We start from the raw sequence: 26,625 nt of genomic DNA on the forward strand, positions 1-26,625 counted from the left end.
TTGTGAAGTGGCTCAGGTTCTAGAAGTTTTGTGATAAAGGAGGAACAGATTGGCAGCTGAGGACACCCCATCTGTGTCTTTCCAACCATCAATTCATTGAATCAGTCAGGCATCCTACTCACAAAGTACCTACTATGTGCAAAGCAGGGGCGAGATGCCATGGGGGATTCAGGCATCATGACATAGTTCTTGCCCTCAATCATTTAAGTAACAATGCGTAGAGAAATGCAAGATGAAATAAATCTAAATTAAGTATGATAATCCCTCTCCAGTCACATCTTATTATCTGTACATTTTGGGAAGGCTCCAAACACTACTCCATGAAAGTATGTAAGACTAGTGCTTCCTGTGTATGGGGGAGTTAAGTGTTCTCTCTTAGGGGCTGGGCACGTGATGAGGAGGTAAACCAGATGGCAATGCCCTAGTAGAAGTTTGGTCGTTTTGAATGAAGACCTTCAAAGGAATTAGGATGCTGAGGTCTTGGTCACCAAATATGGTGTAAAACAGCCCTCCAAGGACAGATCTGCTTCTGCTTCTGGGCATGAACTACCTCAATCTGCTTCAACCCTCAGTATCTCTAAGTCGCCATTTGTAAAGTCCAGATCATATCTACCCTTTTAGAGTTTTGTGACAATTAATCTGGTAATAAATATAAATCCCTGATCACAGTGCTGGGCAGAAAGGTGCTCAGTAGTATTGCTGGCTCCTTATGTTAACTTTTCACCGAAAGTAAATACCACCTGTTTTAGTCTTCTGGAAGCTAACGTGGACTTAATACTGTTCTGCTAACTGCAGAACTTCACTGAAATGCCATATCAATTTCGAACTCCTCCTCCCCCAGCTTTTTGGATATTCTCAATATTTAGAAGGGACTCCTTCCTATGAGATCAAATGTTATTTTATATCTGGCAGGATGAATGAGATCTGGTTAATGAGGAGAGGGCCCGTGCCTTGTTACGTTTTGTGTTTGTCTAAACAGGGACCAGATTCTTTGGAAATGTAATTTTCAAGGACATTACATGACTTTCTCTGAGTCTGCAGTAGGCCACAGTGGATGGAAATAATTTCACCTGCAATATTTAGAACTGGGACTAATGAATCTTCCTATCTTTTCAAACTCATCTATTCTTATTTAAAAGTGATGAATAGTGGCAGTTTGGAAAGATGTAATTGTTCACTGGTGCAATAAAAAATAGATATCATTGCAGCACAAAAGTTCTTAATGTCCTTCCCTAGGGGAAAAAAAATAATTGCTACAAGGAGTTAGAATTTAACTCCTTGCTCTTATTCCTTCACTATCACTTCTACCTTTTTACAAAACATTTTCCCCTAGAATTTGCCCCGTTCAAGTGCAGAAGATTTCCCGTTTATATGCATAGATTACTATTTTCTAATCTATATTTGGCATATTGATAACAGTAAATTTTCACTTTTAAATTCTTTTTCTAAAGAACTCAGTGGACTTTAGGGACTTAAATTCAATATGCAGAATTCAGACTCTGGGTATCACTCTCCCCAGTTTAGAAATGAATGAATAGTGGCTAGAGGCAACCTTTATTCCAGAAGGCCTAACACATTCGGAAAGGGTTTTAGGAGAAAAATGTCTCTAAGTAAATACAAAGTAAACATATCCTCAGGGGAAGAATGGATATATGTGTGTTGGGGAGTGGCTACATTCTTATGAGTTTGTAATTCAGAAAGAACTTCTTTCTGGATTACAGTTTCATTAGAGAAAGAAGACCAATGTTACCCTTTGGAGGGCAGAATAAAGTTATATTCAGGGCCTGTAGGACTTCGTGAATGGTGTAGTATAAAGAGAGTCAGGATGTATTGATTCAGACTGGCTCTTTTGCTAACTAATTATGTGAACCTGTGAATATCACTTAATGTTTTTGGAGTTCAGTGTCTTCATAAAAAAAGAAAAAGGGTTAGACTAAAAGCTGGAAAGTACTTAGCATTTCTTTCCACCACTCTCTGGTTTTGTGCTCACAACAGACATTGATATCAAACTTGGTGTGATTTCCTGTTGAGCCCACACATGGCTTAGGCACATTTCCAGCACTGTGCTCAGGATAGCCACAATCAATTGATAAGAGTTAACAATTGAAGTAAAATCTGTTTGCCACCCCTGCTCTGGAAGATTCAATGTTATAAATCCTAGTCTTTTTTTCCTTACACAGTTTACCTACATTTAGTAACAATGATTTAAAACAACTGAACATTTGGAAAGCATCCACAATGCCCTTTCTCAGGTGGAAGCCCCAGGGAACTTGGCCCCAGACTAATGAAGTACTTATAATGGCGCATACATAGCCCACAGCAGTCGAGTGCTAGCTGATGGGCTACTGGGGTCTGACCTCAGGATACAGTTATCATCTGGTTTCCCCTGAACATATGCTGCACTACATGATTTTAAAACTATGCTGCAAGGAGCGGAGAGAGAGAACACTTAGTAATAAAAGATCCAGACATTGGCAGTAATATGCTATTAGATCTCTGCGGAATTTTTGTTGTTGTTGAGAGGACACTGCAAAGACATACAGCTCTGAGCCTGATTTCCCTTAGCCTCCTGGACCTAATGTAAGAATGACCTGTCAGCAGGCTGCATCTGTAGTAAGGAGTTTCGTATTTGCACACGTTACCTAGTGACTTGCCGAGAACATACTGTTTGATGATCACACTGATTAGGTCCCTTTGACCAGATGCTGATACATATTGTCTTGCATTGTTTTATTTTATTCAGGACTCTGAATTTCTTGGCCTGGAGAAATCAAGACACTCATAAAAGAAATAATGGTGCTTGAAAACATACTATTGCAAATGGTCAATAGCCTTGGGGAAAACAAGGAAGGGCTCCTTTTGCTTTGCGTGTTACGTTTGGTATGATTTGAAGCTCAGTCTCCTTCCAAATGGCTCTATAAATTGAAACTGGTGAGGATGCTCTGTTTTCCCTCTGTCTACAAGTAGCTATGATTCTTCCCATAATTTTCTCACTGACCGAAGAAGACAATTCAATGATCTAAGAAAGATGGAGCTACTTGAGGTCATCCAGGGAGGCCAGTCCCAAGGGGGAAGCTGTAACCATGTCAGTTCTTCTGTGGTGTCCCAGGTACCCATTCATTTCGCCCTGTGAGCTTCTCACCTCTGTATAGCAAACATATTGAGGCCAACTGTGGTTGGGGTTGCCAGAACAAAATACTACAGGCTGGCAGCTTAAATGCCAGAAATTGATTTTCTTGCTTCTCTGAAGGCTGGAAGTTCTAGATCAAGGTGCCAGCAGGGTTGGCTACCAGCAGGTAGGCGCCCCTAGTGTCTCTCTGTGTGTCCTAATCTCTTCCTATAAGGGTACCGGTCAGCTTGGATTGGAGTCATCCTAACAGCCTCATTTTTAATTTAATTACCTCTTTCAAAGCCCTATTTCCAAATGCAATTGTATTCTGAGGTACTAGAATTTCAGCACAGTTCAGCTAATTGTTGTCCCATTTTACAGGTAAAGCAGCTAAGGTCCAAGGAAGGAAAAAACTTGTCCAAGATCCCAAATATAAACATATTTGATGGAGATTCATTCCATCATTCTTTGAAGAGTGCTATAAATAAGTTTTATTATGTTTGCTAATATATTAGCAATATCCTATACTTGTGTGTAAGCTTTAACAGCTATCTCTTCAACATATGTCTGTGCCTTGCGTTTAATAGATGCTCAAAATTTCATAATTTAATTTGAAAATTTTTGAAGTCAAGAATAGAATATAGAAACATTTAGAAGAGGTCAGAGTAAGAGGACTAACTAGATGGCAGTTTAGTCTACAGTGAGAGGGGCTGCACGAATATCAGACACTGAAACTGCAGTCTATATATATATATATATATATATTTTTTTTTAGTCAATATATATTTTTGAGAATTCTGTGAATGTAAGAAGATGTTATGGTTTTCTTATCATGATAGAAATTATTGACTGGTAGTATCGGTGACTTCCAAAGAACTTGAAGAAATCGGTATAATTTTATAACTTTTTCCAGTATTTATCCTTATGTAATTGGCAGAAGCAGTGAAGTACAGGGAGGAAAGTTATTACTTCCCCAAGGTCACAAAGCAGATAGGGGGCAAAGGTGGGGCTGACACCCAGCATGGCATATGTAGCCATATGTTAAATGTTTTTCACCACCGGGAGTTTAGACACCAGTATCTCAATTTCTTATGTAGTTACTTTCCTCCAAGTAAAAGATCTGTCAGAGCATACAGTGTTATACATCATTTATGTGGAAAGGTACATGATAAATGCAGGTAGAACATATTTATATGACAAACAAGTACTAGTTATTTTGTTAGTTAACATTTGAGCCCTTTATCAGCTACGCTGTCTGGTCACACACAATTCCACAGGAAAGTGTTTCTCTCTGCTTATTACTCTGGCGAGAGGAAAACCCCAAAGTCCATTCCAAAGACAGAATTTGCTTAGAGATAGCTCAAGTTTTCTCTTTGTTCCAAATCCACAACTCCGGGATAGGGATCCCCTTATGTCATTCCCTGGATTTAGTTGGTCTGATCTTATCTCCTTAAATCTCACCAAGGTGCAGTGATGAATATCATCATTATTTGTCATTCAGGTTTTTCACCCTCCACGTTCTTACTTGCTTAGAGCATAACTCCTTCAAAGACAAAGGCTTACAAAGTATGGTGGCCCACTGCTTGACTTGGAGCTTGCTGCAAGAGGTAAGAACATGAAAACAAAATGGTTTTGGTTCCTAGTCTCTGCTTTGCAGACCTTCTGCTTGGAGGGACTCAAAATGACTGGTGATCAGACAACTCAATATAAAGAACCAGATGTGTGGAGGAGCCCTGGCACTACACAGGGTGTTCTGTGGCTGGGAGACTTGGCATAACCTTGACATTACCCAAACTTTGATGGCTATAAGCCAGGCTCTTAACTCTATTTTAATGTGGTGTCTGAGCCTGCGACCCTTACTTCCATATTGTACACAGCTGTGGCGCTTGTGAAAGCGAACCTCTGTGATAATGCTTTTGTTTTGTTTTGGAAAGAAATACTATATGTGTATCCCTCAATAAGCGTAAGCCTCTAAACTTTGTCTGTCTATGAGACCAGCAGTTTTATCTGGTGTTTGGTTTCTAATTTATGTTCTAATTTGACTTTGAAGTGAGGTGGATGTTTTTTCCAAATGCTATTCCCCTTGATGTCATCATTCGACTCCACCGTAAAGAAAAAGCTCCATCTGTGCCTATTATGCTCCAAAATCTATCTGTGGGTCAAAAACCTGAGTCTATTTGTTTTAACACAGAATTATGGTGTAACTGTCACCAAAACACCCCTGTACGGCTATGGATGCCCAAAGTTAAATGAGAATATTTGTCAGGGTAGTGGGTAGAAAAATGTTGCTTATCTATACATCCTTGTCACTTTAAGAAACCTCATTGAGAGGCAGGACTGGAGAGTCAGTTTTTCTCCAAATGCAGAATTCACTGCTTTGATGTTGTGGCTATGTGTCTGTTGTGTTTCAAAAATCTAAAAGAAGCCAACAAACAAATAGAACCACTGTATTAAAAGTATGTAGGTTATCAGGATAAGGCTTTGCGATATTACTTTATTTCCCCTTTGGGTAATGGAGCCTTTTCCCCAGTAAGTCTAGGCCAGAAAATTGAGGCTTATTGCTCTGAAGAAGACAGTGGCTCTCACTTAAAATGGTGATGATGATGATAATAGCAGTTAACACTTATAAAGTGTATATATTTCCCACTTATTGCTCTATGCAGTTTGCATTAGCTCTTTGAGTCTAGTCTTATCCCTTACACTGAAAGGCATACATACACCTCTAGGCTCAGCTATGAGCCATCTTAGGCTACTGAGAAAGGAAACAAGTGGGAACTTAGCATCAAAGCTTATGCAGCAATAAAGTGATACACTTTCCTCACAGTTCTCTCTGTGCATATAGAGAAATACCAGGAATTTGCATATACATTCCTCTGTGCCGAGAGATTTCTCTAGGAATCTAGTTTGGAAGTGGGAGTCTGGTCATGTTTCTCATTAGACACATTAATTATCTTATGGGACATGCATATATTCAGCTTCTTCCTCTTCTGCCCCATCTTTGGGGTAATTTCCAGATGTTGAATAGATAGCATAGGCCTTGAGTTTTGGTAAAAACTCATTTTAAACACTATTCTTACTGACCAGCTCTGTTTTCACGTAAAATATAGGCATAGGTCACTCAAGATGGCTCTAGCAGTGTTAGAAAATTTTGTCATTGCTTATTCTATAAAATGCCCATTTTCTTCACAGTGTGCCTTAATATGCTACACTTATGCTAGTCTAAGATTTGCTCATCTTGCATTCAGCCTGAGCAAATACAGCTAATATGGACAAGACATATCCTTTCACAATAGATACATATATCAAATCATCAAGTTGTATACTTCAAGCATTTTATGATTTTGTCAACTATACCTCAAGAAAGCTGAAAATTACATTCAGTTAACATTAAATAGTTAGATATTTGAAGTCCAGTTCCATGATTTAAAGACTCAATTTAGATAATGATCAGTCTTATTAGAAATCTTGCTTAGTCATTCAAATATCTCTGGCACCTACCTCTTTCCCCAGATCCTCTCTGGAGTTGGATATAAATGTACAAAGGCAGGATGTGTCTTATGAACACGTGGGCCACAGGGAAAACAAAGTGTCCTTTGTTGTCACCTCCTCTGGCTTCATCCCAGAGCTCTGTCCTTAGTCCCGGTCTTGGTTGCTTCCTAATATGCAAAGTATGTGGTTGGCATTACTCAAAATCTTGTTTTTCTCTCCATGTTTGTTGGTCTATGTTCTAAGGTATTCTTTTATTACTGGTAGAAGATATAAAACATACAAAAATATAATTTTATAGAATATGTATAGCTCAACGCTTATATATGAAAATGGATAAGTATCATTATTAAAATCATATTCTGTGTGACCCCTCAACAAGAAAAGTTAAGATATATTTACTAAAATTTGGAAAGAGACTCCTGAGAGCATCTAATAAGAGGCAGTCTAATAATGAGAGCATCTTCTAATTAACTCAAAATGGATTAAAGAATTAAATGTAAGACCTGAAACCATAAAACTCTTAAAGAAAACAAAGGGGAAAATCTTGACATTGGTCTTAGCAATAACAAAAGCACAAGAACAAAGAGAAAAAAATAATGTCTATATGCATTATATACATTTATATATTACAGAAGTATACTTCTTTATCCCCAAAATGAATATTATCTCAGGGGATTGTGTCATGCCCAATAATTTCATTAATCCAGTAAAATTTCTCAACCTACCCCCAACCTCTGGCAAGTTTTCCTGAAGCACCTATAGGCAATATTCTGGAAAGGGAACAAAGCCTAAGCCTGAGGGAGGTATGCATGTGCCCTGAGGGTGAGGGTGAAGGTATGGTGTGCAGATGGGATGAGTACTGAAGACATCTCGGAGGGGCTCTATCTTCTCTTGTCTGCCCCTGGGTTGGAAGTGAGCACTGGACTGCCTGTCCCATCCCTGGGGAAGTGTGAGGGAGAGAATAGCCATATCGAGACCAGCAAGCAGGATCTAGAGGCTGGATCTCCTTAATACGCGTGTTAGGGTAGAAGGGATCAGGGGACCTAAATTTCCTGTTGAGGGTCAACTGCTGCCAGAAGCTCTGGAATCCTAATTCCCAGGTGTCAGAGACTTCACAGTTCTCAAGCAATCTTGAGAAAGAACAAAGTTGGAAATCACTTATGGATGTCAAACTTTATTACACAGCTATAGTGATCGAAACAGCCCATGGAATAGGCATAACATACAGACCACAGGCCAATGGCACAGAACCAGAAATAAACCCTTGCATATACAGTCAACTAATATTTGACAGGGGAACCAAGAACACTCATTGGGAAAAAGATACTCTCTTCGATAAATGGTACTGGGAAAGCTGCATACCTCCATGCAAAAGAATGAAATTGGTCCCCTATCTCACACCACTCACAAAAATGAACTCAAAATGGATTAAATACCTGAATTAATTGTAAGACCTGAAACAATAACACTTTTAGAAAAAAGCATAGGAGAAAACTCCCTAACATTGTTCTTAGCAATGACACAAAAAGCATAAGCAACAAAAGGAAAAACAATGAAGTGGACTACATCAAACCAAACCCAAATAAACTAATACATAACTAACCCAAACTAACAAAATGAAAAGGGAGTCTATGGAATGGGAGAAAATATTTGCAAACCATATATTAATGTCCAAATATGTAAGAAACTCATATGACTCAATAGCAGAAAAATAAATAAGAGGCTTAGAAAAATGGACAAAGGGCCTGAAGAGACATTTTCCCAAAGACATACAAATGGCGAACAGGTACATGAAAAGGTGCTCAACATCACTGATTGTCAGGAACATGCAAATCAAAAACACAATGAGGTGTGTCACCTTACACCTGCTAGAATGGCTGTTATCAAAAGATAAGAGGTAAGTCCTGGGTGAAGATTTGAAGAAAAGGGAATACTTACGCACTGTTGGTAGGAATGTGAGTTTGTGCAAATCAAATGGAAAGCAGTATGGAAGTTCATCAAAAAATTAAAAACAGAACTATCATATATCATCCAGCAATTTCACTTCTAGGTATATATGTGAAGGGGATGGGGATGGGGTGGTCCATGTGGAGTGAAGAGTGAAATGCTTGCCTCCCGCTACCCCCACCCCGCAGTGGTAATCCCAGTGAGAAACATTTAGTATCCATCTGAGCCACGTGGAGAACTTCTAAAGGGCCTCTTTATCTTCAGAGCCAAAGCCCAAATCTGTGATTTCATCAGTCATAAGAAAAGGACTATTCAGTATGCATGAGCTAGGGCTGAGAGGCATGGACACTAAATGCAGTCATAAGTGTCCTTATAAGCGGGAGGCAGAGGGCATTTTGACAGAGAAGCAGCAGCAATGTGACAAGATACTACTGGAGCAAGCTGTTACCGCTGGCTTTGAGGACATGAGAAGGGGTCAGGAACGGAGTCATGCAAGGGGCGTGGCTGTAGAAGCTGGGAGAGGAAAGACACAGGTGTTCCCCCGGAGCCCTCAGGGGGAGGGTGGCCCTGCTAACACCTCGCTTTTGGCCTAGGGAGACTAACATCAGGCTTCTGACCTCCAACACTTTAAGAGAATAAATGTATATTGTTTATTTTCAAGCACCAAATTTGTGGTAATTGGTTATAGCAACTATAGGAACCTAATACTCCACGTGAAGGGGTTTTAGCCAATGGAAAGTGAATAAATAGACTGGGCCTGTTTTCAGGCCTGGTCTGTGCAAGTGCCCACATGACTACCCAAGGCGCCTTATGAGGGGACAGAGAAAAGCACAGCAACCTTGGAAGTCATGTAGTGAAGATGGCAGAGTTTCCTGAACCCTTGAAATACTGTGGAGAGAAGGGGCACGCTGATCTGGAACTGCTCAGCAAGAAACGAACGTCCATTGTGGCAAGCTGTTCCGCCTTCTTGGGTTACTTTGTTACACTGTTAGTGTCACCCTAACTAGCACAGCTGGTGCGTGGTGTCTTTTACCCTCTGTATCTCTTTCACAGAGATTTATTCTCTTCCCTCCTGGGCAAAGCCAATCATGACCCTTGCTGGATGAAACTCTTGCAATGGCTGATCATACCAGGTGTGCATTCAAAATTAGCTTTGTGTTCTTTCTGCCTCTGCTAGCACTGCTCCTGAGAAAACACGCACAGAGGGGAGTGATGGTCTGGAGCAGCCGTATGGCATTCTGAATGTGTCTGCTGGATATTTACCATTTGGCTTTTCATATTCTTTTAGAGGGAAATGGCAAAAGGAGTAAGACTAATCTATCTATATCTGTCTATCTGTCCATCCATCTATCATCTATCTACCTACTTCTACTTACACGTGCTAGATAATCATTCAGTCCTCATACTGGATACCCTAGAGAGACAGAGAAGACAGATATATAGATACACATATGTGTATATGTATGTGTGTACAGTGCCTACAACTCTCTGTTGTGTAAGTATTCGCCATTATTATGATAAAGACAAAGGAAGTTCAAGGTGCTATGAAATTTGCATAGCTGGAAAATGTAATTTTTATCTAGGAGGTGAAAAATGTCTCACATAGCATATCATGCATCCGGCTGATACCTGAAGACTGGAAGATGCGTGACCAGAAGTAGGGGGAGGTTATGGAGAGGCGAACCAGAGCATGAGGAATGTGTGAGACAGGAAAGGGGAGCAGAGTGTAATTGGGGAACAGAAAAAAAAGCTCATTGTGCCTTCAGCAATGTGCAGAAAGAAGGAGAGGCGAGAGCGGAAGCTGGAGAGGTAAGCGGAGGCCAAGGGCAGAACGAAGCCCGCGCAATGTTTGCTTACACCGTTCCCTACCTTACAATGATAGGCTCGCTGTGAAACTGACGTTTGTTGTCACACTGATAAGCCAATATTTTCAGAATTGTTAAATGGAACAATGTGTATATTATTGTACAGAAACTGGTAGGTTCGAATGAACTCAATGTGTCTTTCTGTTTGTTTAATTAATAAATTAAACAAATTAACCACAAGTTACTGAAAGTAAAAGGGCAAAACCAGCTCCCTGGAGCATTTCATGTCCCCACCACTCCAGTGAGTGTGGGGGACCATCTGTCCTTGTCCAGCGTCTTAGCTCAGTCGCTGAGGGACGGTGTTGGGCCGGAGACAGCTGCTCACATTGTCAGCCACGCATAGAGGCTTCCGCTAACGCTGATGTATTGTCGTCAGGCCTCCTCTGCCTTCAGGGAGCTCCTGGAGAGTTGGGGAGTAGAATATATCTTCTCTCGCGACATGAGCTGCCCCAAGTTTAGGAATCCAGTGCTGTAAAGGGCAGAAGTCATTTTATGGCACTTCACTGGTTCTACAAGCCACTTGAGATGCTCTGGAATGTCATGCAGTGCAGCATCTGAGAGGCTGGCCTTGCTTTATCCAAAGGGATACTGAATCGCCTCTCATAGCCTTTTCCCAAGTGCCTGCGTGGACACAGCAGTAGCAGCCTACACCAAATCTTGACCGCTGCCTACTTGCTTCGTATTTCACAGCTGGAAACTAGAAACATCAGGGGTTCTCTTAATGTTAGGAGCCCGTGACCTGCCTTAAAAACAAAAAAAAGAAAATCAATGCTTTCGACTTTCATAGCATCACCATTGTGTAATCTTGTCTGTTCGGCTCATCATTCTGGGTGATTTGATTTCTATGAAACATACTTGGAGCTATTTTCCCCTTTTTTCTTTGAGAACAGTTGCTGAACTTTTATGGAGACTATTGTAGGATGTTTTTCTCTTGAAGAAAAATAATGCAATAAACATTTGTTCAGGGTTGGCTTTAGCAATACAAAGATGGACTGGAAGATGTAGGCTTTTAAAAAAATATTTTATGTTAAAGACATTCTGTAACTGTCAAAATGTTTTGCAAATAGTTACTAGTATATCCTGGAGATACTGCGGGTTCAGTTCCAGACCACCACAATAAAGCAAGTATTGCAATAAAGCAAGCTAAATAAATGTTCTGGTTTTGCAGGGCATGTGAAAGTTCTGTTTATACTCTACTGTAGCCCTATTAAGTGTGCAATAGAATTATGTTTAAAAAAAGCAAATGGATATATCTTAATTAAAAAATATTTTATTGCTAAAAAATGCTAACCATCATCTGGGTTTTAGCGAGTTGTAATCACTGATTACAGATCAGCAAAACAAATATAATAGTAATGAAAAAGTTTAAAATATTGTGAGAATCACCAAAATGTGACAGAGATATGAAGTGAGCAACTGCTGTTGGAAAAATGGCACTGATAGACTTGCTCGATGCGGGGTTGCCACAAAACTTCAATTTGGAAAAAGCCCACTATCTGCAAAGTGCAATAAAATGAGATATGCCTGTATTGTTATTTCTTTTGCTTTCATTATGGCTGTTCATCGCTTCTTCCCCACACAGAAGAAGATGCAATTACTGAGATATGAAATGATTTTAACTTTCATAAGCCAACTTTGACTAACCAGTGTTTAAGGAGAAGAAACACTCTTTCTGTGTTTGAAGAGGTGGGAAGCCTGCCTCTTAAAATGATAGCTGTCAGTGGAGATTCCATATCTTAAAGGAATTGCTTTCACAATCTGTGGGAGGTGAAGATAATAAAAAGGCAAGGTGCCTGTTCTGGCCACAGGATAGCATCAGTAATAAACCCATTCACAGAAGGCTCTTTATAATTACCATGTATCTGCATTGGCATGAGAGGGAGAACAGATCCCATGACAAAATACTAGTTGTCACTAGGGTGGATATCATGATTCCCTCTGCTGGTCTGCATTGCTGATGAGCAAGCAAATGAGGAAGGCATTCAATAGCATCACTGAAGCAACTAGAAGATGAAATCTTGGCTTTAAGTAATGTTAAATAATCTCCTTAGTATAGGAGATCCTTTATTTCTGTGGGGAGTTTTTGTGCTATTGATTACAGAATAATTTCTGATGCTTCTCAAGAGGTACCAAGGCCAAGACAGTCAGAATTCATCATGCACTTAAGAATTACTGTGCAATCATTTTAGATAGTCAGATACTAAAGTCAGCTGGAAAAGCCTCCATTTCCTGGCACTGTAGCATCTGTGCCCAGGGACATTTGTATGTTACACATCTGGTCTCAGAGAGAGGACTTTGTTTTGCTTTGGCTGGAACCATGAGATAACCCTGCCTTTCCAAGGTCATTCACCTACTGTGGGTGCTAGTTAGGGTCAAAATTGCACAGTGGGGGATGCTGCCCCCCCGTTTCCCATAGGACCCTCATCTGAGTTCATGTAAACCAAGAATGGTGTACTCAAATCATGGGCAGTGGGGTGGTGCTATGGACTGAATGTTTGATGCTGAATCCCTAATCCCCTAAGTGATGGTATAAGGAGGTGGGGCCTTTGGGAGGTGATTAGGTCTAGATGAGGCCATGAGGCTGGAGGCCCCTATGATGGGATGAACATCCTTACAAGAAGAAGAGACTCTAGCTCTATTTTATATGAGAAGGAAGGATACTTCTAGCTTATTTAAGCCATTGATAGAGTTTTAGGTTGCTTGCTCTCAAACCTATTTCTTACTAATGCAGGTTCCTAAATTGATATTTACAATATTCTGAGTAAAACTGATCCTATATGCTATCCTACTTTATTTTTCCTTTACTTGGGATGGAGAAGAAAGTCAGAGACAGAATGTTCCCCAGCAGAAGTAGTGAATAGGACTAGAAATGAGAGTAACATGCGAAGTACAGAATTAGGGCCCCATGTACATTACATAAGGCTGCAAGGTCCATGTCTCCTATCCCACAAGGCCATATAGTTTGCTTCTCCTCAGTGGGTCACATATCAGTCAGGGTTCTTGATAGCAAGAAACTAAAATACAAAACCACACACAAAACAAAACCTTTGGCTAATTTAAGCAGATAAGTATTTTATTGAGAAGACATAGGGTAATTCTCAGGATGTACAGAAAGGCCATTACAACCAGGAAGGACATAAAGAAAGGCTTGCTCAGGACCATGGGATACTGGGCAGCAGCTAAGACCATGCAGAACCATGGAACAAAACTGGTCAGGAGAGAGCACCACTGCAGCCTCCAGAACTGAACAAAAAGGCCACTGTTGCATCATGGAGCCTGGAGTTCCTGAAAACATTGCTGCCACCACCCACCACCAGAGTGGAATCTCCCTGCTTCTGTACACCTCAAGCTCCCAACTCAGAATTTGGGGTAAGTATATCTGATTGGATAGCCTTGGTCACATGCCTGTGGCTTAGCTGCAAGGGAGGTGATAATGTAAAAGTTTAGGGTTTTCAAAATCTATAGTGAGAATCAAACTTTGTTTCCCACTGAGACTCACAAAGTAATCTCCATTTGTAAAAGGTTTTCAGATGCCCAATAGCCAGTGAAAGACACAGACCTAGGAAGACTATCTACAGCAGAACTCCATTTGTTCTTCTGAGAATGGTGCAGGTTGAATTAAATGATCTCTGAAATATTAACTTTACAAGTGCTTTGATTCTAGAGCAGTAATACCTAGATACTTATGCATATTCTAAATATGTTTCTTGTCATTGAAAATATATGGACAGAATCAGCACACAAGACATCTACTTTCTGAGCTACTTGGACCTGGCTAAGAGTCTCGATGGCAAATAAGCTTCCTCTTGCTTGCTAAATTCTATTGATTGGTTGGGCATTCCAGAACTGCTAAACAAAAAGTAATTCAGAGAATGACCCTCTTCATCAGGAAAAAGCTGGGGGTCAACTAGCAGGGACTTCCACACAGGGAAAGAAGTGGAGAGGGGTAGCACTGTTGACCTATTTACCAGTTCTAGCCTCAACTCAGAAATATTGGGGGCCAGAGCCCCTCCTTTGCATGCAGGATGCCCTTTCTCCCCAAAGAGGGAGCTATGGATGGCATTCGGTCCCTTAGAAGAGCTTCTGCTGATGGTTGCAGCTAGCCAGCACGTGATGATTAATTTTATGTGTCAACTTGACTAGGCCACAATCTGTCTAGACGTTCGGTCAAACATTATTCTAGGTGGATCTGTGACGATGTTTTTGGAGAGATTAACATTTGAATCAGTAGACTGAATAAAGCAGCTTGCCCTGCCTAATGTGAGTGGCCCTCACCCAGTCAATTGAGGGTCTGAATAGAACAGAAAGGGCTGAGTAAGAGGGAATTTTGCCTGCCTGACTCTTAAGCTGGGATATCAGCCTTCTGCTCTCCGACTAGAACTGACAGCATCAGTTCTCCTGGCTCTCAGGCCTTAGTACTCAGACTGGAACAACACCTCTGGCTCCTACAGGTATCCTTTCTTTGTAGGAACCCTGGCTAAGACACAGGAGTATGCTCGGCTGGGATAGAGGGTCAATGCTAAGCCAGACTGATTACCCCACAGTTCTGCAGCCCGATCATTAGTCACCACTGTAGACACTCATCTAGACCCTGTTCCAGTGACCTTGGGGGGTCTCAAGACTGGGGGATAATGGTCAAGGCCAGGTTTTCCTGCATTTGAGGGGTTCTTTCCCTGGAGCACAGGCCCTGAGGTGATGTGTCTTCATGGTGGATTTCAGGGGAAAAGTCACAGCACTGGGAAGGAGAAATGCTGAAAAAGCAGATCTAAGAATAGGCCTGAAACTTTTGGCCCCCCAAATTTTAGAGGTTTTCTATATAAAGTCTTTCCTGTTGATGGCTTCTGTATTTTCTTCTGATTCATCTGTGTTGTCCATTTCTGTATTTGCCCCCTCTAGGCTCTGCTGACTCCACTTACCAGAATTACGGGTAAAAGAGGACAGTTACCTTCTATGATTTGGCACACAGATCATATATTCATATTTATGAAAATATCCACTAGGAATATGAGTTTGGACTGTGGCATTTGATTATAGTTGGGAAATCGAAGTGTGGTCACAGAGGAAGTGGGAGCTTTGATCATTTGCACCCCTCACTTTGTATGGCTCCCTGCTAATGAATATTTACTGTCAGATAGGCTCCTTTTCCTTCTCTTTTTTTTGTCTGGCATTCCCATTATGCATATGGCCACACTTGCTGTGGCCGCCCTAGAGTCTGTAGATATTCTGTTCCGATTCTTTTCCATCTTTGTTCTCTTTGCTTTCTCATGTTTGGGGATTCTATTGATATATCCTGAGCTCAGAGATTATTTCCTCAGCTGTGTCTGGTCTAAAATAAACCAATCCAAGGCATTCTTCATTTCTGTTTCTATGTTTTTCATCTGTAGCATTTCTTTCTTGTTCTTTCTTAAGATTTCTGGCTATCTGCTTACATTGCTTCTCTGATCCTGCATATAGTCTTTTTTGCCCATCAGAGCCCTTAGCAATTAATCATAGTTGTTGTAAACCATCACTCTGAGCATCCCAGCATCCCTGCCACATATGAGAAGAACCGAGAAGAGGTGGTTTTTGGGGAAACTAGATTCCTCAACTTTTTTATTCCAAAGTTGGTTTTTTTAAGAGGCTTATTATGAAATATTTCATACCCCCAAAAATAGAGACCATGGTAAACAATTGCATATCAACTCTCTAAGAAATAACAGGTGAGTTCCAGTAATACTGTACCTAAAGCATGCATATAGGTTACAAGAGGTCATTTTCCTTTCTCATCTATCGGCATGATCTGGAGTCCTTGAACACAAGACAAATGTATGAGGCGTCTGAGGCTCTCTCTCTCTCTCTCTCTCTGTACTCACCTGTCTTACTGGCTCTGATGGACTTGGCTGTTTCCAAGGCACGGCAGCCCTCTAAAGATGACTACTGTCCCCTGTAAGGGAAGCCAAGGGGGTGCATCACAGTCTCCAAAGGCTGTTCTAGTGCTGGGATACTGAAGAGAGTTTGCCCGAAAGCAAAATCACTGAAATCAGTGTATAAATTCCCAAGGTGATACCTCCAAGGTGATGATGGTCACTTACATAATTTCTTGAATGGCCAGAAACAACCATCACATAATTTTATCATCAGAATTACTTTCAAAGGTCTTCATGGAAGAAGGTTCCACAAATTTTCACAGTAAGATTCGTAACTTTTCCTTCTGAAAAGCTCCTTTTTATGTCAACCTTAAGCCTCTTCTGCAATTCAGCTGATTACTTTCTGCTTGACCCTGAAGCATGGTAACAGTACTTACTACCTGAGCCTCAGAATGGCTCTATGCTTATGGGGCGGGTATTATTATGGTCCTTGTTTACAGATTAACAGCATCACATTTCCTGAGATTAAGTGCTTTACCCCAAGTCATGTAGTGGGGATGGGAAGAGCTGGAACTCACATCCACTCAAGATTCTGAGACTCTTAACCATTGCTCATAGTTCTCCACTAGAGAAGATGGCTTCTCAGACACAGGAGCTCATTCTTCCTAGAGGTGGACATGGACACATGTTTCCCTATCACATGACAAGAACTCATCTTGGGATGGGTTGCTTTACCTGGAATTCCCCCAGGTCTAATACACCTGATAAAAGTGAGTGGTCCAGTGTGGAGCTGGCATACATGCCTCATACCCATAGAGAGCTGTTGTCTCCAAATAAGGTTTCCCTAGAGAAACTGATTTTCATTTCCTTGGCAGTAGCTGGACCTGGCTCCTCTGCGCTAGCCAGCTGGAATGATACAATGTAAAGCAGAACATGAGAAGAAGGAAAAAAAAAAACCCTCCTTAAAAATCCCAAAAGATTAATTTTCAACATGTCCCTGGACCCTCGGAGACACTATCACAATAATTTATACCACCCCCATCCAAGAGAAAAGAGAATATTCTCCCTTTTTTAATCCTGGGAATATAGCCACACATTACATATAGTCACTGGGTTTTCTGCCACGAATATTAGAATCTACTCTGTGAAATATAAACATACATTCATAAATTGCTGAGAAAATCTCAAGGGGGAAACTATACAATGGTGAGTAACTGATGCAGCCTTAGTTGGTTGTGTGTTCTACCCATAATTTTAATCTCATAGTATGAATTTCTCCTCCCCACCACCCAAACAATCCTTTGTTTCTTGGGAAAAGGCAAAAACCACTGCCATCCCAGTTTCAAATCAAAATCTTTTCCTAAAAATCACTTGACAAATTCTTGATTTAAAAATTTATTCGAATATTTCACCTGTCTGGGCTGTTGTATCTTGAGCGAGGTTTTTTTCTATAGCCTCCTGCCCACCCAATAACTTGAATTAAACTTTTTTTGACAGCTGATGTTTTTCTTTCACCTCTTTTCTTTTGGAGAAGTTTAAAATATTGGCTCCAATTTTTCACTGTCCTGTAGCATTGCACTTAAGATTGGCCACAGCTAAATGATGGAGGGACCTTCCTCAGCCTTTGACTTTGGGCTTGGCCATGTGACTTTTATTTGCTGCAGTAGTTTCTATTCCTGTCATAACAAATTACCACAAAGTTATTGACTTTAAACAACTTCCACTTATTATCTCCCAGTTTCTGTATGTCCACTGGGTTCAGCTAGGTCCTTTGCTTAGGGCCTCACAAGGCCTAAATCAAGGTCACAGAAGGGCTGGACTCCTTAATGAAAGTTCTAGGGATATGTCTGCTTCCAACCTCATTCAAACTACTGGTCAACTTCAGTTTCTTGTGAATGGAAAACTGAGGTCTTAGTTTCCTTGCTGGCTATCTGCTGGAGGCCATTCTTTGCTAGAGGCTGTACGTTCCATATGGCCCTCTCCAGGAATGGTGAGTTGAGTTCTTTTCATGCTTCAAATCTCTTCAATTTTACCTTTTGCTACATTTCTCTCCAGCTGGAGAAAGTTGTCTGTTTTTAAGAACTCATGTTCTTAGATTGGGCCTATTACAGATAATCTTGGATAAACTCCCTATTTTAAGGTTCATAATCTTAATTCCATCTGTAAATTTCCTTTTGCTATCTAATGTAACATATTCACAGGTTTCTAGGATTTGGGCTTGAACATCTCTGTGGGCCATTCTGATTACCACAATGGTCAACAGGATGTTAGCAGAGGAAATGCAAGCAGAGACTGAAAATGTACATGCAGGATGGCCTTGATCTCTGGTTCTTCCTTCATCACCATGAAAATAACTCACCCATGAACTGATGGCCTTTCTGCCTAGGCCCCAGTATGACCTTAAAAAATAAAACTAAGCACATATTTTTCCTTTTCTTTCTAGATCCAGTCTAATTTTCATTTCAGAATATGTTCCAACTTTATTTCACCCTAGAATCTGAGCTTTATTACTGCAAAAAGGGCTCTGGCCAAGGATAGAAAACTTGGTCTGGAATTCTGGCTCTAAATTTGACTTATATGATCTTGGACAAGTCATTTGCTCTCTGTGTGTCTTGAGTCCTTCATATATAAATCAAGAAAATAAATCCAAACTCAAAGGACTATAACAAAAATTAAACCATAATGAGTTATTTCATTCAACTGTTCTTTGCTTTATTTATGAAGCTAATATTTATTTAGTTCCTACTATGAGCCAGACATTTTGTTAAAAATCAAGGAATCAGAGATTAGTGAAGTCCACATCCCAGTGGGAATAGCATTTTGTAAATGCTAAAGCAGTCTACAGACCCAATACATTATTATTACATTTCTTACCCCTTCTGCTAGTCATGAACTGCATTTCCATACTTGCTGTCCTATTTTCCTCTAACCTGCCCATCTATTGTTGGCTAATTATAAAAATTAACATCCCTCAAATCCCACCTTTATGTTCTTAACCTGAAATAAAAAGTAGTAAAACTTATGTACTGGGGAAAAAGCATTTCACTTCAGGGAAATACAAATTCACTAAGTCCTGTAGGCAGGTATAAGAGCTTTTCAATTGGAAAGGATTACCCTTTCTAAGTTCTATCCTATTTAATTTGTTCATTCATAAAATGCCCCTCAGGGCATATATGCCTTCATACCAAAACCCCAAAACAACACAATGAGTTACATGCAATTCCAAATGAAAGATTATAAGGAAGTTGTCTGAATGCATTTGTTGCTATTATCTTCTCAAACCCCACCTAACTATTCATCTATTCTTCATAGCTCTTCCAAGTGTATTCATTCTAGGGCCCAGACAGAAGGGTCATTTATAGAAATGCTCATGGCCCTTAATAGTTCTCTTTTCTAGACATGGTTGTTATTTAAAGTGTAACCCAATAGAGTATTTTTGGAACATTGCATTACTGCCATTCGCCATGCTTATTTTAGCTGTTGTTTTGCTTCTCTGCTTCTTTCTCTCTCCTTTTCCCTTTGTATTATGTCCCTGGAGCAGAGCAAAGGTTCCTTTTGTTGAGCTGCCCCTGATAGTAAAAAATGATGTTAAGTGTGCCTAGCTTGAACTGTTCTGTAACATTCACCAACAATGTACATGACAGAATATTGGCAGAGAAATTGGCTGCAGGAGCACATTCATACCCCACCAAGAACCGCCAGGAGGCCTGCTGCACTGTGATAAGCGTCCTCTTCCTTTCAATGACAAAACTGACAGTGTCTCCATGGAGCCATTTTAGCTCTGTGTTGAGAAGGGCCTCTGGTCCAGAGTGTAAAGGTGGAATGTGAGGGAGTGACCCAAGGTTCACTCGAAAGCCAATAGGATGGTCCCTTATTCAGGTCTCCACACTGCTTTCAAAGACCATGAAGAATGAATGATTAATTAAATTGTACAGGAACTCCATACCATCATACTTTCAAGGAGAGGGTGGAATTGGCAACCACACCAACTTCAGAGACAAGTCACTCCCTGGTCAAATGCAGTATGTGTTTTGTCATTCCAGTCATCACTTGTACAAGAATATGATATCCAATATTTGGGCATAACATCAAGAGAAGATGCCACACATCCTGGGAATGGGAGGTACTGTCTGCTAGTGCTGGCCCTAGGTGAGGCATGGTGAGGCATGTCGGAGGCATATCAATGGAATTTGTCCTGAACACCCCAAGTCAAGAAAAGGAGGCACCACTTGTGCAAGGCAATGAAAACACAGAAGGTCAGAATCTGGACTGCTAGATAAACAAACAACAAACAGAACACAGAGAAGTCTGCAACATATCAGAGGTTATGGACAGGACACAGGGAGAGCAGAGCCAGAATGAAATGTGAGTTTAAAGTAAGGTGGGTTAGGAAAATTCTGTGCTCCTACTATCCTATCTGCCCTAAAGCTTAGTGTATCGTATCCTCACTTGGTCAAGAGTAGAAGCCATTATTGGCAGGCTGTGGACATATTCCATGTCTTATTTCTGTAACTTGAACAAGTGAACTCAATATATGTAAGTCTCCTTTAGCTTCCTTCTCCCCGCAAGTGCATGATAAAGCTTCAGAGTATTGACTTGTCTGTCAATGCCTTACAGTATTATAGTTAAAAGAGACCTCAGAGGCCATTTGGACTACTTTGTTGCCTTAGGCGGATTTCTCTAAACCATCCAAGATTACTCTTCATGTTAATATGAAACTAATTACACAAGTCAAACCAGAGAAGTTAAGGTCCTGACAGACATGTGGTCAGGGCCTTATTTCTTCTTACCAGCAAGCTCCTGAGTCTTGTATATGCAGTTTAATCACATTGACCAGATGGTAGATTTTCCAAGATGAACAGTATCACTCATTGTTACCTCCGTCTTCCATACAGGGTTCCAATGCCCAGTATATAACTAGTGTTTCAGAAATATTTGTGGCATGGATGAAAGACTCAGATCCAGATCCTTGGCACCACCGCAGCTGGTGAGGTCTATTCAGAATCATAGTAAGACTAGACCATGCTGAACATGAAGGTCCTCTGTGCAGAGGTTCCACTATTGGAAAATGGAATCCAGTATAAGCCTTCTTGGGAGAGAATGTGGTCTGCATTTCAAAAGTATTGCATGGATATAAGCTGTGGTGAATAAGCAGGTGGGAAAGAAAGGAGCAAAGGCTACTTGGTCAAATCAAACACATTCTGAAGCAAGTTGTGTCTATGATAATGGATTAATAAAATTGTTACATGACCATTTCAAAGCTGCTGTAGTGCAGAATGGAGACTGGACACAAGGAAACCGACTTTACATACTGAGCTAGTTTTCAGATGCCAAAGTGACCTAGAGACTCAGGCTGGGAGGGATTATGTAGTAAATTATAAGGAGGTTATAAGGAGCTGAGCTGAGCTTTCTAAATTTGAACTTTTTTTCCAGTTTTATTGAGATATATTTGACATATGATGATGTGTAAGTTTAAGGTAGACAGTATACTGGTTTGCTATATGTATAGGTTGAGGAATGATTACCACAATACATTTAGTTAACATCCATCACTTCATATAGTTACATTTTTTTTCTTGTGATGAGAATTTTAAAGCTCATAGCAACTTTCAAATATGCAATACAGTGTTGATACTTATAATCTCCATTGCTGTACATTACATCTCCAGAACTCACTTATTTTATGACTGGAAGTTTATACCTTTTGACCATATTTACCCATTTCTCCTGACCTTAAAACTACTATCTCTAGCAACCACCAATCTATTCACTTTTTCTGTGATTGTGGTTCTTAAATTCCACACGTAAGTGACATCATACAGTATTTGCCTTTCTCTTTCTGATTTATTTTACTTAGCATAATTCTCTTGAGATTTATCCATGTTGTTGCAAATGGCAGAATTTCCTTCTTTTTTAATGGTTAAATAATATTCCATTGTATGTATCACCACTTCTCTTCCTCCGTAGATGGACACTTCAGTTGTTTCCATGCCTTGGCTATTACGATGTTGCAATGAATATGGGAGTGCAGACATCTCCTTGAGAGAGTGATTTAATTTCCTTTGGATACATAACCAGAAGTGGCATTGTTGGACCATAAGGTAATTCTATTTTTAACTTCCATAGTGTTTTCCACAGTTGCTGTACCAACTTATATCCCCACCAACGTGCACAAAGGTTTCCTTTACTTCAAGTCCTCACCAGGACTTGTTATCTCTTGTCTTTCTGATAATAACCATTTTAACAGGTGTGAGGTGGTATCTCATTGTGGTTTTGATTTGCATTTCCCCGCTGATTAGTGATGTGGAGCACCTTTTCATGTGCCTCTTAGCGATTTGAAAATTTTGGATAAAGTTCTAGTCCAGTCCTATGTTCATTTTCTAATTGAACTTTTTTTTCTTTGCTATTGAGTTATAAGAGTTCTTATATATTTTGGATGCTAACTCCCTATCGGACTTATGATTTGCAAATATTTTCTTCTGTTTCATAAGTTGCTTTTCACTTTGTTGATGGTTCTTTGGCTGTGCAGAAGCGTTTTAGTCTGATGTAGTCCCACCTGCTAATTTTTGCTTTTGTTGCTTGTGCTTTAGGTATCATCTCCAAAAAATCATTGCCAAGACTAATGTTAAGGATATTTTTCCCTGTGTTTTCTTCTAGGAGTTTTATGGTTTCAGGTTTTAGGTTTAACTGTTTGATCCATTCTGAGTTAATTTTTGTGAGAAGCTGGGCTTTAAATTTTGTGACTGGGTGACATTTTTCCATAGTCAGGCATTTCTAGTTGCTGCATAGTCCAGGGTGTAGGTAGCCACATAGATCATTGCAGGGCTCATACTCAGACATCTTTGAAGGAGCCCTTTCTTGATGGATGCAACCCTGTGCTAGGGTACCTGGTCTGGTTAACAGGACACAAGCTGTATTTCCATCCTCACTCACCATCTTGGTTAACCACCTTGCACAAAACTCAACATAAATACCTTATTGTGGTAGCTCTGCTGGGCTGCCTGGCTCATCCTGAGAGACCAAGAAGATGGAGAAAGAAGGGGATGCTGTCTGGTCTCTCATTTCTGGTATTTCCCTGGATACCAGAGGGGAAATCTGAGCTTGTTTTACTAAATCAGAAATACTTACTATGGATTCCTTAGATTCTTAAGACTCCAAGACAGACTTATATAGGCCTCTCTAAATCTTTGAAAATTTAGGTAGTTTTGTAAGCATGTGAACAGAGGGATTTTTCTAGAAAAAAGACTTCATATCTTTCACCAGTCTCTAAGGGCTCTGTAACCACAAAATATTAAACTACTAGTCTAAGTATTTGTTGTAATTCAAGAATTAAACCAACGAACACAAAAGAGAAGAAAAAAAGCCCTGATAAGAACTTTTCTTGATTGCACGTTAATTGTCATGGTTCAATGAGCATGATAGAAATATATACCTGTTCGTGAACAACTATTCATTCAAGGAAACTTGTTTCCCTTTCCTGCTTTCACACAGTCTTGAGAGTAACACTTGGCCACTCTAATGTACAGGTTATTAAGTCAATAGATTTGAAAGTCTTCCAAGCACAGAACAAATGCCCTTCAAATAGGCAGTCCTGTAGAAAAGTGGCCAAAAACTGTGCATCCTGGGCAGGCAAAAGGAAGCCCAACTAGATGGTTAGGGGCTCCTCTTTGGAGCTAAGTTTAATTCCTATTCCTGCCATTAGCTAACTGAGGGTTGAGGAGGGTGTGTAGGTAACTTATTTAATTTCTCATATGCAAAATGGAGCCAAATAAAGGATCTACCTACCTCAGGATTGTTTTAAGGAAAAAACGCAATAATATATGGGAAGCCCTTTATATAATTCCAACATGTTATACAAACTCTATAAATGTGAGCTATTTGATATTTCTATTACTATTAGTGGAAGAAATTGACTTATCAAAAGCAGAGTAGAGGCTTCAAAGTTTACCTGGTGGCATTTTCTTTTCCTTCCTGTTGTTTCCTCGGGGCTAATCTCATTCTATGTAATTTCAGAAGCAAGTGCTCAAGTTTCTAAGAAAAGATATACATCCCCCTTATTACACCTTGGAGATCTGTTAAAATAAATTTAACATATAAATAATTTAACAGCTATGAACGTGCAGCGAATGGGATTTAGAAGAGCAGACTTTGACAAATGGGTAAGAGGAGTAAGAATGAGTTGGCAGAAGGAAGATACCGTTGATTCAAATGATGCACAAAGACTAGGATTTTATTTCCCTTGGTTTAAGACAAATCTTGAACTCTTTAGGCTTTGGGGATACTTTCTAATTTAGAAAGGTGCAGCCAGTACACGGAGGTCTGAATGTCCAGAGAGCATGACGCCTGGCTCAGTCCTGAAATTCCCTTCAGCCCCAGCTGACTCCCTTGTGTGGACAGTGCCCTTTCAATGTCCAGGACATGCGTAAGCCCATTTTCCTAGACATCTACTGAGTGATAGTCATGTATCACATTTAAGGCAATTAAGAATATATATATATATATAGCTGCTTGGAAATCTATAAAACTAGAAATGGAAGCATATCAGAAAATACATGGGAGTATATTCACGGGCATATGCATGTATATAAGTATATATACATGGGTAAGGTGACAAAGTAATGAAATCATTATTGTTTAAGCATAACATAGGTAGCCAGATGGAGGAAAGGGAAGATGTTTTAGTGAGAGAGGACATTAAACTGGGGGCAGAAGAGGATTCTTTGAGTGTATTCATCCCATGACCATCTGCTGGAGTGTTTTGGGCTTAAAGTAGAATGTCTGATACATTCTTTACCAGGTTTTCTTAAAAACTTATTTTTACAAAAAGAGAAGTAAATAGGAGACTTGCTCCTATGAGCTCAATCCTGATGAACCAGGAGGAGTTAATTGCAGAGGGGGACGCTGGAGGCATCACTGAAGGATGTGCCTAGATTGCTTTGGAAACATTTTGAAAGCTTGGGACCGAAAGGCTTGGCATGTGTGGGATCTAGATTCAGAAAAAAGGATAACTGTGTGTTATGGAAATCGGTGGGAAAAGGGCTCAAGAGGGTTGGGCAACTCCTGAAACTCAAATTCTGAGTATAGAGCCCCAAAATGGAAGGAAATGGAGAGGAAATAAGCTTATTTTCTACAAACTGGAAATTGAGCCAATGAGATGAAACCTCTTGCGGTAGACTGAATGTTTGTGTCCTCCCTTGCCCCACCACCCTCCAAGGTCATGTATCAAAAATCTAACCCCCAGTGTGATGGTGTTTGGAGGTGGAGCCTTTGGGAGGTGATTAGTCATGAACATAAAACCACATGAATGGAATTAGTGCTCTTATAAAAGAGCCTCCAGAGAGCTCCCTTGCTCCTTCTGCCATATGAGGACATAATGAGAAGATGGCCTCTGTGAAATCAGGAATTGGGTCCTTACTGGACACCAGATCTGCTGGTGCCTTGATCTTAGACTTCCCAGCCTCCGGAACTATGAGAACTATTTCTGTTATTTATAAGCCACTCAGTCTATGACATTGTTGTTACAGCAGCCCAAATGGACTAAGACAACCCTAACAAGATTAACATGGCTTTCTAGATTCTCTGTAGAAGACAGTGATCATAGAAGGGATGGATTTATGGCTTGAGCACTCTCGGTATAATTATTTTATATTGCTGGATGACAGTGAAATCACACCTCTCAATGGCTCTTTTCTTTCTGTTTTAACTATATTTTAAATATAGAGAAACCTCATTGGTAGATGGAGATTGAAATATAAATTGTATGAATAAATGAAAATGAACATTGGCTGTTCTAATTTCTTGGCTCGGGCGGTTACTTTCTAGGGACCAGAAGTAATAAGAGCTATGATTTATTGGATTCTTACAAAGTTCCAGGCATTGTACTAAGTGTTTTCTGTGAATTATATCCTATAATATTTATAGACATTCTTTAGGAGTAGGTTTTTTCATTAATATCCTCATTTTACATATGTCAGTTTCAGAAAGGACAGATGGCTTGTTCCAAGGGGCAAAAAATGAAAGTTAAGACAAAGCCACAGTTCCAGGACTGCTAGACAGAAAGAGCTTGCAAATGAAAATGGCAAATGGTTTTTCATGATCTTTGAGGTATTCTGAAGAAAAAGAATGGTGGTCCTTAGAATAGGGGCAGAGTACAAGGATGGCAGAAGGAAAGTGCCTGACAAGGGTTGACATATAACCAACTCTCTGCTAGCAGGCAGACCATCATCCCTGCAGTGGGACCACGACCCAGGCCAGAAGAAGGGGTTCCTCTTTCTAACTGGACATTTGGAGGGGGTTCATTTAGCAATTCTTTTGCCTGGAAATAGAAATATCCTAATTTACACAAAATTGCTTTGTGCTCTAGAGGTCC

Source organism: Manis javanica, chromosome 1, assembly GCF_040802235.1.
Source record: "Manis javanica isolate MJ-LG chromosome 1, MJ_LKY, whole genome shotgun sequence".
In the NCBI taxonomy this organism is placed as follows: domain Eukaryota; kingdom Metazoa; phylum Chordata; class Mammalia; order Pholidota; family Manidae; genus Manis; species Manis javanica.